Source organism: Bufo bufo, chromosome 2 (genome assembly GCF_905171765.1).
Source record: "Bufo bufo chromosome 2, aBufBuf1.1, whole genome shotgun sequence".
Taxonomy (NCBI): Eukaryota; Metazoa; Chordata; class Amphibia; order Anura; family Bufonidae; genus Bufo; species Bufo bufo.
Window position 1 is genome coordinate 723,794,133 of NC_053390.1, and position 13,361 is coordinate 723,807,493.

General features: G+C 48.8%; 1 protein-coding gene across 2 annotated transcripts in view; it reads right to left on the bottom strand.

Moving 5' to 3' along the window:
• CEP135 (centrosomal protein 135) overlaps positions 1–13,132 on the bottom strand; it is a 96,771-nt gene extending 83,639 nt beyond the window's left edge. For both annotated transcript variants that reach the window (XM_040418828.1, XM_040418827.1), the window contains exon 1: positions 12,869–13,132. The gene's annotated coding sequence lies outside the window, so the exon portion shown is untranslated. The remainder of the gene's footprint in view (positions 1–12,868) is intronic.
• Between the last annotated feature and the right edge of the window lie 229 nt (positions 13,133–13,361).

Below are 13,361 nucleotides of genomic sequence, written 5' to 3' on the forward strand. Positions count from 1 at the left end.
GTCTCCTTGTAGCTGCCCCCATACAGTATAACGTCTCCTAGTAGCTGCCCCCATACAGTATAACATCTCCTTGTAGCTGCCCCATACAGTATAACGTCTCCTAGTAGCTGCCCCCATACAGTATAACATCTCCTTGTGGCTGCCCCCATACAGTATAACATCTCCTTGTGGCTGCCCCCATACAGTATAACGTCTCCTTGTGGCCCCCATACAGTATAACGTCTCCTTGTGGCTGCCCCCATACAGTATAACGTCTCCTTGTAGCTGCCCCATACAGTATAACGTCTCCTTGTAGCTGCCCCCCATACAGTGTAATGTCTCCTTGTAGCTGCCCCATACAGTATAACGTCTCCTTGTGGCTGCCCCATACAGTATAACGTCTCCTTGTAGCTGCCCCCATACAGTATAACGTCTCCTTGTGGCTGCCCCCATACAGTATAACGTCTCCTTGTGGCTGCCCCCATACAGTATAACGTCTCCTTGTGGCTGCCCCCATACAGTATAACGTCTCCTTGTAGCTGCCCCATACAGTATAACGTCTCCTTGTAGCTGCCCCCATACAGTATAACGTCTCCTTGTGGCTGCCCCCATACAGTATAACGTCTCCTTGTGGCTGCCCCCATACAGTATAACGTCTCCTTGTGGCCCCCATACAGTATAACGTCTCCTTGTGGCCCCCATACAGTATAATGTCTCCTTGGAATGTTATAGTTCTGTTTTTGGGCCTTTTGGTTGGTCAGTGGTCAGAAAATACATGTGTGTGTATTTTATTGTTAAAATTAGTATCGGTAATTGGTATCGGTGAGTACTTAAATAAAAGTATCAGTACTCGTACTCGGTCTTAAAAAAATGGTATCGGGACATCCCTAACTATATGGCACGCAACGCACAATTAGGAGCTGCAATACTTATACTTTCCATAGTGTTGTGTTCTGCTTTTACAGGGAACGCAGCGTCCATGTGTAACCTCGCCTCTCACTGATAAGGGATTCAATAAATATGTTTTTTGCAGGACTAGAGAGTGAGACACTTGTATAAGTGAAGGGAATGGAGGGCCAATACTTCAAGACTGAAGCTGTAAACCATTGGAAAAACTGCTCTAATTTAGCTAAGGCTATAAAACTTGTAAACTCCGATTGTTAGCTTAAACTTTAAACATGACTATGGGATTCTACTAGGGAAATCATGTTTTAGAATAAATGGTAGGTTGCGTTTCTTTCCCTCAAGGAATGTATAAAATACATTCGCATATTAATACAGAGGAGTCGGAGTCAGAACATTTATCTACCGACTCCACAGCCCTGTGTGTATGGCCAGCTTAAAGGGCCTCTGTCAGCAGATTTGTCCCTATGACACTGGCTGACCTGTTACATGTGCGCTTGGCAGCTGAAGGCATCTGTGTTGGTCCCAGGTTCATATGTGCCCACATTGCTGAGAAATATTATGTTTTAACATGTGCAAATGAGCCTCTAGGAGCAATGGGGGCATTTCCGTTACACCGAGAGACTCAGCTCTCTCTGCAACTGCCGCGCCCTCTCTACTTTGATTAGCAGTGAAAAGATCATCATGTCTGGCCCTGGCAAAGTTCAGAAGGTGCCACAGTTTCAGAGAAAGCTGAACTTCTAAGAGTAATGGCAACGCCCCCATTGCTCCTAGAGACTGATTTGAATATATTAAAACATAATATTTCTCAGCAATGTGGACACATATGAACATGGGGCCAACACAGATGTCTTCACACATGCAACAGGTCAGCCGGTGTCATAGGTACAGATCTGCTGACAGAGGCCCTTTAAATGTGCAAGACTTATCAAAGTGGCTGATTCTGGATGATGATCTGGCGCACCACCTATTGGTTGGCTTACTTTACACCAGAATCATGCGCCAAAATGTTGGCACGTTTTTGAAGCATAGTGAAATTGTAGGCCACGCCCCTTTCTGCTATACCGCCCCCTCCTGGTCGGACAAATCTAACAAAAGGCATCTAGAACACTTAATAAATGTGGGCAAATTACAGAATTCAGGCATATTTTTATTCCTAAATCTTCTTCCGAGGGTGTAAAGCCGTATGAGGGCAAACGTCAGTTGGCGACAATTTCTTCTATAGTCAACAAATACTGACTAAGGCACAGAATACCTGCCAGATTTTCTGTAGTGTACTGCCGAATCCTCACTTACTGTAATAAGGTGCGGTGGTGATCCAGCCGCTTCCCGGCATAAATTGCGGGTTTTGGCCAGACACAAACTGCTGCATGCAATGGTTATTTGTCTGACAGCCAGCATTCGTGCCGACTTAGGCCTCTTTCACACTTGCGTTGTCCGGATCCGTCGTGTACTCCATTTGCCGGAGGTGCCCGCCGGATCCGGAAAACCGCAAGTGAACTGAAAGCATTTGAAGACGGATCCGTCTTCAAAATGCGTTCAGTGTTACTATGGCAGCCAGGACGCTATTAAAGTCCTGGTTGCCATAGTAGTAGTGGGGAGCAGTATACTTACAGTCCGTGCGGCTCCCCGAGCGCTCCAGAATGACGTCAGAGCGCCCCATGCGCATGGATGACGTGATCCATGCGACACGTCATCCATGCGCGTGGGGCGCCCTGACGTCACTCTGAAGCGCCCCGGGAGCCACACGGACGGTAAGTATACTGCTCCCCCGCTCCCCACTACACTTTACCATGGCAAACAGGACTTTAGCGTCCTGGCAGCCATGGTAACCATTCAGAAAAAGCTAAACGTCGGATCCGGCAATGTGCCGAAACGACATTTAGCTTAAGGCCAGATCCGGATTAATGCCTTTCAATGGGCATTCATTCCGGATCCGGCCTTGCGGCATTCATTCCGGATTTTTGGCCGGAGCAAAAAGCGCAGCATGCTGCGGTATTTTCTCCGGCCAAAAAACGTTCCGGTCCTGAACTGAAGACATCCTGATGCATCCTGAACGGATTTCTCTCCATTCAGAATGCATTAGGATAAAACTGATCAGGATTCTTCCGGCATAGAGCCCCGACGACGGAACTCTATGCCGGAACAGAAAAACGCAAGTGTGAAAGAGCCCTAAGTCACTTTATTCTTCACAAATTCACAGGTACTTAGAGCCCAACAAGAAAAAAACTATTTTTATTCTACACACAAATCAAGTGTAATTAACCACTTCCAGACCGGGCCATTTACCCCCTTCCTGACCAGGCCAAGTTTTGCAAATCTGACATGTGTCCCTTTATGTGGTAATAACTTTGGAACGCTTTCACTTATCCAAGCCGTTCTGAGATTGTACTTCATGTTAATGGTTAATTTAAGTCAATATTGTTTTACCTTTATTTATAAAAAAAAATCCAAAAGTTAACGAAAATTTTTCTAAATTTGAATCTCTCTGCCTTTAAGACAGATAGTGATGCCTCATAAAATATTCATTAATAATCATTAGCCATATATCTACTTATGTGGGCCTTATTTTGGTAATGTAATTTATTTTTAGGATGTTAGAAGGTTTAGAATTTTTTAAGCAATTTTTGAAAAAGCGATCTTCTGCAGATCTTAGCAACTCCTGCTACTTCTATGATTTGCATAATCTTATGGATTGTTCTTCTTGGTGATGCAACGTCAATGTTGAAGAGTGTATATAATAATTTCAAGAGGATCCACCGTATTAAATCAGACACAGTGCCCTGTGGGGTTGATCCTGCTGAGTAAATCAATACCTCATCCAGTGGTCGCAATAACGCCTGTACAAGCATTATAGACGCCTGTTCAGGCCATTTTACTCCCTGGAAAAAGTCTAAGGCGTACCAATACGCCTTAGACTTTTCCCTGCCATTCAACAGCGCAGTGAATGCTGTGAACGGCGCAGGCAGCGCAGCGATGCTGCTGCTGCCTGAAACAACCAATACAAGGCTCCTTACAGTGAGGAGCTTTGTGATTGGTCAGGTTGAGCGGCTGCTGGAGCTTATGGCACACCGCTCTGAAGGGAGGAAGGACGCGCGCGATCCTCACTGGCGGGGTAAGTGGTGATCTGTGAGATTTTGTGGGGATCTGAGCGCCTTGTTTTTCCCCTAGAATGATGAGTCTGAAGCGCTCAGCCGAGCGCGGTCTCTCCTCCCTGCTGAGCGCGGTACTGAAGACGGCCTCAATAGAAGGTCTACGGGACCGTCTTCACTACCGCGCTCAGCAGTGAGGACAAGTGGCTGAGCGCTTCAGACTCCTGCTTATAGAAGTCAGCGGGGGTCCTAGCGCTGGACACGCCAACAGGAGACCTCCATTACAACAGACCTGTCAACTTTCTTATGAATCCATCAAGGATTCATTGCTGCATGTTCCACCAGACGCTGCTATAAGGATTTCTTCTGTAATGCGGCGGCACATGGTGCTACAAGGACTGCATGTGGCCATTTGCAGCCTCCAGGACATGCCAAGCGCATGAAGTCTTTGCTGTAAGACTGTATAATGCAATAACCACAGCGGTGGTGGCACTTTTGTGGCATGAGATAGGGCAACCTGGCCATGGAAGACAAACTCCTTATAGCGAGATCAAGCATAAGACAAAATGACAGCCTCTAGATCAGGGATCAGCAACCTCTGGCCCTCCAGCTGTTCTGAAACTACAACTCCCAGTATCCTCCTTTCACTTCTTTGGGAGTTACAAGAACAGCTGAGCAAGTGTGCATGCTGGGAGTTGTAGTTTCACAGCAGCGCTGGAATGCCAAAGGTTGCTGCACCCTAGATCAGTGGTTATCACTGCGTGATGACATCATCCAGATCCACAACATGTGACTGTGGCCCTGCAAGGTATGTGCCCGGGTCTTTCGCTTGTGTCCTTGGCACCAGCATGCACCACCATCCATTGTGCCTGTGTCCTGCTCCGCCAGTGCCTCAGGTCTCTTCAGAGTCTACCAACAGCCCCGGTGGCACCGACATACCCACCTGAGAGCTCATCTACAAGGGCGTAACTTTGGTGGGCAGCAATGGCCACGTGACCAGCGGCACAGAAACAGCAGCAAAAATTAAAAGAGATTGTCCCAAGATCAACACTATTTACCTGTCCATACTTGAACCAGAGAACACTAGAACATGGTAAGACCCGATGGTGGGACCCCCAGCGATCATGTACTTGAAGGGGACATGTCTGTTTTAGTAACGACTTGCATTTCCCATGCAATAACAATTCTGGGGAGTCAATTCTTGTGACTCTATATTGTACCATTACTCTATTATTCCTACTAGAACTTATGAACGAGTTGCTTGTAGTCTGCAATAAGGGTCCAGCTGGATGTTACCAGTTGACAGCACTGATTGAATAATGTCAAGCTATACAGGGACACCCCCATCTGGACATTCACTGCAAACTGCCAGCAAGTCATTCATAACTAATAACAGGAATAACAGAGGATTGGTGCAACATAAGGTCATAAGAATAGATCCTCCAGGATTGTTATTACATGGAGTGGTGCAAGTTGTTACCAAAACAGACAAGTCAGGAGAGGTGAGGGGTCCTCTTTAACGATATGTGATAAATAGCGATCTTAGGACAAACCCATTAAACCTCATAAAATCACTGCAACAGTGACCTCAATGGTGCTGACCCTTCAGCGCAACAGTGTCCTCAGTGGTACCGACCCCTCAGAGCAACAGTGTCCTCAGTGGTACCGACCCCTCAGAGCAACAGTGTCCTCAGTGGTACCGACCCCTCAGAGCAACAGTGTCCTCAGTGGTACCGACCCCTCAGAGCAACAGTGTCCTCAGTGGTACCGACCCTCCAGAGCAACAGTGACCTCAGCTAAATAAAAAATTGTCTAAATTTGCCATTTATGCATGGAAGACAGTTCTGGATACTAGTAATGGTTTCCCTGCATAAATGGAAACCCCTTAATGTTATACAGGCCTTCGTATTAACTATCTGAATTACTGTAACTTTCGTACTCCTCATCGGCTGAAAATACTCCTCAATAATGGTAAGAGGAGTATTTTTACTCTTCCAGAAAAAATGTAGCGCGACCTCTGACCTCATCTATGTTCCGCCATTGTGAATGTGAATTAGGTCTTTGGTGCACAGTGGGGTGGGCCCTAGCCCCTTCGCTCTGCATTTAGACCATGTCCCCGACCCACTTGACAGGGCCTTGCATCTCGACTAGCCCTCTAATCTCACACCAGCTCCACAGTCTGCACTATCGGCCTTCCCCAGCAGTGCAGATGATGTCATCCTTCACCTGAAAGAAGCTGAACATCTCCCTTCTGTGTGGAGGGTGATGTCATCAGCGCTACTGGGGAAGCTGAGGCCGATGCACAAATGCTGATATTGTAGACTACAAGGAAGGCGAGATGTGTGGTCCTTCCTATCAAGAGCACAGAATACCTCATTCACATTTTAATAAGTTATTTTTCTCAGGAATAGTGCAACAGAGGAACATAAATAAGGCACTGTATTTCTCAGCAGGATCAGCCCCATCGGGTATTATATGGGCTGACGCGGCTGACAGGTGTCCTTTAATGGTTAAGTATAAAAAGCTTGACAAAAACAGGGAAAAACATAGTATTTTAGTCGTGTGGGACATCCCATAAATAATAAGATTCTTCACGACGATATTTTGGATGATGCAACGAAAAGGGGGTCAGTCAGCACATCCCAATGCGCAGGCGCACGCCGCCATGGCTAGAAACTCAAAAAAATAAAAAACATAATGCAACAGCAGTCTGCTAACGAAATAAAGTACAATAATGCCATATTTAGGCGACTTTCACACTTGCGGCAGAGTGATCCGGCAAGCAGACTGGAAGGACGAATCCGGCACTAATACATTCCTATGGAAAAAAATGCCGGCATTCCGGCAAGTCTGCAGTTTTTTGGGCCGGAGATAAAACCGTAGCATGCTGCGGTATTATCTTTTACCTGATCAGTCAGACTGAGCTGAAGACATCCTGATCGGATTGCTCTCCATTCAGAATGCATGGGGATATGCCTGATCAGTTCTTTTCCAGTACAGAGCCTTTAGGATGGAAGTCTATGCCGGAAAAGAAAAACGCAAGTGTTAAAGTGCCCTAGGAGAAAATATTCTGGTGGTAATGCTACGCTTATTTTGTAAATTTGAGATTCTTGGCAAATACATTCTGTACAAAATTATTTTGGCACGTCTGCCAAACGTCAAGGCGATCTCTGTAAGACGGGAACCTAACACTAAATGCTACCTGTTATGTGCCATAACGGCCACCATAAAATTCAGGGAGTGCAGGTTCTACATGCATGCTGGGTACACTCTATACCTCTCCTGGTGCCAAAAGGCTTCCAGTGAATGCAGGGAGAGCTTTAGGCCTCATGCACACGACCGTGCCGTTTTTTACGGTCCGCAAAAAACGGAAGCCGTCCTTGTGGCTTCCGCAATTTGCGGAACGGGGGCGGCCCATTGTAGAAATGCCTATTCTTGTCCGCAAAACGAACAAGAGCAGGACATGCTATATTTTTTTTGCGGGGCAACAGATGCGGACAGCACATCTTTCGCGGCCCCATTGATGTGAATGGGTCCGCACTCGAGCCGCAAAAAATGCGGCTCGGGTGCGGACCACAAAAACGGTCGTGTGCATGAGGCCTCATACTTACACTAATTAAAATCAGCCTATGGGGCAGACAGGCTGGTCAGGGGTGCAAGACTAAATGGAGTCAGCCACACCTCCAGCACAAACTGCAAAGAAAAAGGGGGTCAGTCAGCACATCCCAATGCACAGGTGCACGCTGCCATGGCTAGAAACACAATGCAACAGCACTCTGCAAACCAAATAAAGTACAATAATGCCACAGTAATAGAAAATATTCTAGTGCTAATGCTACGCTTATTTAGTAAATTTGAGATTCTTGGCAAATACATTTTGTTTAAAATTATTTGGGCCCGATATTTTGGATGTTCTTCTTCCATAGGATGCCACCAGAACTGTGAACTGTCTGACCTGCCCAGCACGACGGTAGGGTGACAAGTGGCATTAATGATGTCACTGGCCTAGGAAGAGGGCATGGTGCTCAGCAGAGGGATGTGGCCCTTATACAGCTGATCAGTGGCTGGTGCCAGGAATCGGACCGCCACCGATCAGCTATTGGTGACCCGAGTCTGACACCCCACGATCAGCTATTGGTGACCCGAGTCTGACACCCCACCGATCAGCTATTGGTGACCCGAGTCTGACACCCCACGATCAGCTATTGGTGACCCGAGTCTGACACCCCACGATCAGCTATTGGTGACCCGAGTCGGACACCCCACCGATCAGCTTTACAAGTGTAACTTGGGAACTCCACAGCCCCCCCCCCCCCCCCCCCCATTGTCTAGTGGATGGAGCTGGTTACTGGAAAATCTGTACTGTCCGATGCCAGAGCTACTGCAGAACAGCTGACTGGAGGGGGCGCTGCAAGCTGGACCCCAGTGATCTGACAATCATGACCTCTTCTACGGATAGTTCATCAATTATTAAAACATGGAGAAAACGTTTAAAGGGAACCTGTGATCTGTACTATGCCGCTCTCACTGAGGACTGCACTGTGTAGCGACAGACCTGCTGAATGAATTACTAGCAGTGTCCAGCAGGGTGTTACCAGATGGGGGGAGGGGTGTCCCTGCAGACTCACACTGTGTAAGGACACCCCCCAACCCAACTGTAAACTGTTCATTCATACCATGTAGCAGGAATAATAGAGGAACCGCACAACAAAGCGATAAGAAAAAACGCTCCAGAATTATAACAAGGGGAATACAAGTACCGTATTTTTCGCCCTATATGACACTTTTTTCCCCCCCAAAAGTAGAAGGAAAACGGCAGTGCGTCTTATGGGGCGAAGGCTGCCATTTTTACACTGATACACCGCCGACCGCAAGCTGCACAGCGCGGTCAGCGAGGAGGGGCTGGGGGCCGGCCTTTAGTTTTGTAATGGTAGCGGGGGCCCGGTGCAGTCACTGTATTCTATTACATCAGGCCCGCTCACTGTACTAATGCTATCTACTGTAACTGCAGACATGCAATGGTTAACTATAGATATGTTCGATCCAGCGCTGAGCAGCCTATACTCATAGCGGGCAGGTGGGCACTGGCAGCGTAACTTCCTACGTCACGTGCCTGCTCCGCCCACTTTATGAATGAAGCAGGCAGCGCAGGCACGTGACGTAGGAAGTTACGCTGCCAGTGCCCGCTATGATCGTAAGTATAGGCTGCTCAGCGCTGGATCGAACATATATACACTCACCTGAAGAATTATTAGGAACACCATACTAATACGGTGTTGGACCCCCTTTTGCCGTCAGAACTGCGTTTTAATTCTACGTGGCATTGATTCAACAAGGTGCTGATAGCATTCTTTAGAAATGTTGGCCCATATTGATAGGATAGCATCTTGCAGTTGATGGAGATTTGAGGGATGCACATCCAGGGCACGAAGCTCCCGTTCCACCACATCCCAAAGATGCTCTATTGGGTTGAGATCTGGTGACTGTGGGGGCCATTTTAGTACAGTGAACTCATTGTCATGTTCAAGAAACCAATTTGAAATGATTCGAGCTTTGTGACATGGTGCATTATCCTGCTGGAAGTAGCCATCAGAGGATGGATACATGTTCTCATTCTGTTTACGCCAAATTCGGACTCTACCATTTGAATGTCTCAACAGAAATCGAGACTCATCAGACCAGGCAACATTTTTCCAGTCTTCAACAGTCCAATTTTGGTGAGCTCGTGCAAATTGTAGCCTCTTTTTCCTATTTGTAGTGGAGATGAGTGGTACCCGGTGGGGTCTTCTGCTGTTGTAGCCCATCCGCCTCAAGGTTGTGCGTGTTGTGGCTTCACAAATGCTTTGCTGCATACCTCGGTTGTAACGAGTGGTTATTTCAGTCAACGTTGCTCTTCTATCAGCTTGAATCAGTCGGCCCATTCTCCTCTGACCTCTAGCATCCACAAGGCATTTTTGCCCACAGGACTGCCGCATACTGGATGTTTTTCCCTTTTCACACCATTCTTTGTAAACCCTAGAAATGGTTGTGCGTGAAAATCCCAGTAACTGAGCAGATTGTGAAATACTCAGACCGGCCCGTCTGGCACCAACAATCATGCCACGCTCAAAATTGCTTAAATCACCTTTCTTTCCCATTCTGACATTCAGTTTGGAGTTCAGGAGATTGTCTTGACCAGGACCACCCCCCTAAATGCATTGAAGCAACTGCCATGTGATTGGTTGACTAGATAATTGCATTAATGAGTAGAGATGAGCGAACTTCTGTTTTAAGTTCGGCGTCTAAAGTTCGGCTTCCGGTTAGCGGAGGATCCCGATATGGATTCCAAATTCCGTTGTGGTCCGTGGTAGCGGAATCAATAATGACCATTATTGATTCCGCTACCACGGACCACAACGGAATTCGGAATCCATATCGGGATCCTCCGCTAACCGGAAGCCGAACTTTAGACGCCGAACTTAAAACAGAAGTTCGCTCATCTCTATTAATGAGAAATAGAACAGGTGTTCCTAATAATTCTTTAGGTGAGTGTAGTTAACCATTGCATGTCTGCAGTTACAGTAGATACCATTAGTACAGTGAGCGGGGCCCGATGCAATGGAATACAATGACTGCACTGGGCCCCCGCTGCCATTTAAAAACTAGTGTAGATGCCAGCACCCACCCCCTGTATTGGGGGTCATTCACAGTGGCTGACACTTATGGGGGGGGGTCTGTGGATATCAAATAGCATAAGATGCTATTTATCTGTCATCCACAGATCCCCCCCATAACAGTGTCAGCCACAGACCCCCCCCCCCATAACAGTGTCAGCCACAGACCCCCCCCCCATAACAGTGTCAGCCACAGACCCCCCCCCATAACAGTGTCAGCCACAGACCCCCCCCCCCATAACAGTGTCAGCCACAGACCCCCCCCCCCATAACAGTGTCAGCCACAGACCCCCCCCCCCATAACAGTGTCAGCCACAGACCCCCCCCCCATAAGTGTCAGCCACAGACCCCCCCCCATAAGTGTCAGCCACAGACCCCCCCCCCCCCCATAACAGTGTCAGCCACAGACCCCCCCCCCCATAAGTGTCAGCCACAGACCCCCCCCCCCATAAGTGTCAGCCACAGACCCCCCCCCCCCATAAGTGTCAGCCACAGACCCCCCCCCATAACAGTGTCAGCCACAGACCCCCCCCCATAACAGTGTCAGCCACAGACCCCCCCCCATAACAGTGTCAGCCACAGACCCCCCCCCCATAACAGTGTCAGCCACAGACCCCCCCCCCATAACAGTGTCAGCCACAGACCCCCCCCCCCATAACAGTGTCAGCCACAGACCCCCCCCCCATAACAGGGTCAGCCACAGACCCCCCCCCCCATAACAGGGCATCATCCACAGACCCCCCCCCCCCCCCATAACAGGGCATCATCCACAGACCCCCCCCCCCCCCATAACAGGGCATCATCCACAGACCCCCCCCCCCCCATAACAGGGCATCATCCACAGACCCCCCCCCATAACAGGGCATCATCCACAGACGCCCATAATAGTGTCATTAACAGGCTACCATTTGTTCAAAGCCCACCAAAAGCACACCTTTTGGTTCAAAATATTTTTTTTCTTATTTTCCTAGGTGCGTCTTATAGGGCGAAAAATACGGTAGTCACTACAACAGACATGTCAGGAGTGGTGACAGGTTCTGTTTAAAGGGGTTCTACAGTTATTTTAAACTGATGATCTATCCTCTGGATAGCTCATCAGCATCTGACTGGCGGGGGTCCGACACCCGGGACCTCTGTCGATCAGCTGTTTGAGAAGACAGCGGCGCTGGCAGTAGTGCCGCGGCCTTCTCGCTGTTTACCGCAGGTCCAGTGACGTCACGACTAGTATCACTGGCCTGGGCGGAGCCAAGCTCTGTTCACTTGAATGGAGCTTAACCCCGCCCAGGCCATTGGATATTAGTCGTGACATCACTGCGCCTGCGGTAAACAGCGACAAGGCTGCGGCGCTACTGCCAGCGCTGCCGCCTTCTCAAACAGCTGATCAGCGGGGATCCTGGGTGTCGGACCCCCGCCGATCAGATGCTGATGATCTATCCAGAGGATAGATCATCAGTTTAAAATAACTGCAGAACCCCTTTTATGTATAGGCAGCTCTGGCAAGTTACGATGTTTTATTCAATCCTCTGCAGACCCCTAAAATTAACCCTCCAGACCAGGCATGGGATTCAGCCAGTTCCCTCCAGTTCTCCAGATCCGGTTGTTAAGATTACAACTGGATCAGAGAACCCTGTTACCGGCTGAGTCCCGATCCGGTGCTCTGGCGGAGGCAGAGCAGCTGGAGATGTTCGCTTCCATTGCTTCGCGCACCGCTGATAGTTTAGCTCCTTAGTTGGGTGGTATGTGTGTGTAGTGTATATATGTATGTGTACCATGTATATGGTGTATTTATGTGTACCATGTAGATGTGTCGTGACACCGCGTGTCCACCATTGAGTAGGGAATCCCACCCCTGGGGCAGACCAGTACACAGGGATGAGGCCCCCCGGCAGCATAGGGCTGATATATGTCCCTGCACAGGAAAGCTGCCACATACAGAACACTACCATCAGATTGTAGGAACGATCTCACCAGCAATAAGACTGGCTACACTGGCAGATCAATCACATCATGTACTTCAGCAGGAGGACCAACGATCGGCCGATTATCTTACACATGTCGGCCATCGTAAACGATCATGTGCATACAAAACAAGAAGACAGAAATCGTTCAAATCGGCCATTACGACCAATGTTTCTATAGGGGCAGCTTGAGAGGAAAGATCCGCTCCCGCACGCCTCTAGGACGTAATGAAACCGCTGCGGAATATAACAGGGCGATGATGTAATAATGAATATGACCTACCGGCTCAGGACAGGGACGTCTATGGCCACAGCGGACTCTAAGGCCTCATGCCGGCTGCTGCTGTACTGGGACGGACATAGACGCCGGAGGCCACAGGGACGGACTATGGGGTTTGTTTAGGATGTAGACGGCGGGTAGAGACGCGGTTTGAAAATGGCGCGCAGGAAGCCCGGCCAGAGCCTGCGGAGAGTGCTACCCGTTACTCATAGCAACGCTTCCCTGTCCGCCCTCCAAGCCGTGTGACGTCACCTAACGTCTCTCACGCGCTCCTTACTGGCTGCACTAGAGACAGCAGCCAGTGACAGGGCGTAACCCCGCCCACGTGGATGAGGGCTGCAGTGACAGCGCTTAACCCCGCCCACGTGGATGAGAAAAGGGGAACGACAAAGCCCCGCCCACGTGTCGCTCTTGCCTGAAAAGTAGACGTGAGAAATTGAATTAGTTGGAGGCGGGGCTTGATTCTCCTAGCAGCGCATACAATCTAGCCACAACC